At 35.0% G+C, this 1,948-nt stretch overlaps 1 long non-coding RNA gene across 1 annotated transcript in view; it reads left to right on the top strand.

The window, feature by feature from the left end:
• Window positions 1-1,948, top strand: part of LOC126496241 (uncharacterized) — a 6,327-nt gene extending 4,379 nt beyond the window's left edge. The window contains exons 2-3 of the long non-coding RNA XR_007590315.1: window positions 1,088-1,181; window positions 1,910-1,948. This is a non-coding gene — a long non-coding RNA (uncharacterized lncRNA). The remainder of the gene's footprint in view (window positions 1-1,087; window positions 1,182-1,909) is intronic.

Below are 1,948 nucleotides of genomic sequence, written 5' to 3'. Positions count from 1 at the left end.
AAAGAAAGAAAGAAAGAAAGAAAGAAAGAAAGAAAGAAAGAAAGAAAGAAAGAAAGAAAGAAAGAAAGAAAGACTTTACCACTTAATATGAGATGCCAGAATTGAAGCCAGAAGTTCTGGTTCTTTCCTGTCCTGAAGCTATCTGCATTTTTGTTGTAGATAAGAACATATAGCTGGAAATACATGTCTTAGGAGAACGTACAAATAGTGCCCTTCTAACTACAAGACTTGCTGTGAAGAATATAAAGATAGTTGTGTATTTAATGTTGGTATTTTACTGTGCTTCAGCTTTGATGTTTTTTTCTCAACTAGGGTCTCTATATATAGTTCAGACTTGCCTGGAATTCACCAGGAATAGCCCAGTCTAGCCTAAAACTCATGATCCATCTGCGTCCTGCGTGCTAAGATTATAGACATATACCCCTATGCGTGGTGCAGTGGTGTTTTCACTCCTAATCCAGTGTAAATGAAGAGTCTTCAGGTATGAGTGGATGCATGCAGCATGATGACAAAGTACACCAAAACAGGACAGCTCTCCTCAGGAACTGTGAAGACTTCATTCTCACTAGACAGTTTCTCCAGTGACATGCAAGCTTGAAAAGGGGCCAAGTCCTGAGCTGCTGGCCTCATGGTGTGATGGTGCCACAGAGACTGAGCACTTTTAAAAACTGGTCACTCTCCTCCTGGAGTACATGTAGAGCAGTCTACAGAGCAGTCACAGGCATTTTGGAGTGTCTGTAACTGTTACCATTTCAGAGCCTTTAAAGACAGGTATTCTCACCTCCGGGCAGTGGTGGCAAACTCCTTTAATCCCAGCACAGGAGGCAGAGATCTTTGTAAGTTCAAGGCCAAGCTGGTCTACAAGAGCTAGTTCCAGGATAGTCTCTACAGCTACAGAAAAACCATGACTCAAAAAACCAAAAATAAAAAGACAGGTATTCTGTACTGGTAATACCCAAACAGGACCTTGCAAAGGGCACTTTAGAAAAATATTCAGATAACATTATCTTTGTAGTATTTTAAAGCTGATTCAGCATTCTGATTATATTTTATTATATTCTAAAAATTTTTACTTTTATCTTTTCAGAATTTGCTTATGGTGGCCATCCTTACCCTTTTTCTGGAATATTTGAAATTTCCCCAGGAAATGCTTCTGAACTAGGAGAAACATTTAAATTTAAGTAAGTAGGGAGAGTAATTTTTGTCACACTGTTGTGGATGTCAGAGTTTGTTTTGTGGGCATAAAGAATTTTTAGATTAAAAAAATCTAAAAAGTTAAAATTTTAAAATTGAATTAAATTGTTATATAAGGATGGGAAATCAAATAATGTGTGAAATAACCTGTTTATGCTTTTTGTTCAGGATCTCTGTAACTTGCACAGCTCCTAACTCAGCACTGATGCCCCTCAGTCTCCGTTTGTGCTTGATAAAATGATTTTCTAATAATTTGTAGCTGTCTTTTACAACTAGTTTATATCTAAAATTTTACCTTTTATTGAGTAATATCTGTTACATTTTCCAGGAAGTATATTGCAGTGTTTTTATTTGATGCTTTGAATAATATATTTTAAAATTTAGTCAAGTTTCATGGCTTGTCTCAATGCAAACACAAGGGTGGTTAATACCAGGAATTTTTTCTTTAGTGAAAATATGGCCAGCTCTTTGCTATGAATATTTAGCAAGGTTATTTTTACCTTAAATCTGGTTCTCTAATAACAAACATGTTTCATAAAGCAAAATGGAAACTAAAATCATTGAAATTACTAAGTATCTCATTTCCCTTAATCTGAATATATTAGCCCTGATTTATTTATTGTAATATACCTGGAAATAAGCAAGTATTTAATAATGCTTATTATAAATAACCTGATTGAAACTGCTTTGTTTATTTTGTTTTTTGTTCTTTAAGAGAAGCTGTTGTTTTAGGGAGTACGGACTTTCTAGAAGA

The sequence above is a fragment of the Alexandromys fortis genome, unplaced genomic scaffold (genome assembly GCF_014885135.2).
Source record: "Alexandromys fortis isolate MF-2015 unplaced genomic scaffold, M_Fortis_MF-2015_v1.1 scaffold_2090, whole genome shotgun sequence".
Lineage (NCBI taxonomy): Eukaryota > Metazoa > Chordata > Mammalia > Rodentia > Cricetidae > Alexandromys > Alexandromys fortis.
The sequence above is the reverse complement of the archived record's forward strand: the minus strand, read 5'-3'. Positions and strand labels throughout refer to the sequence as shown.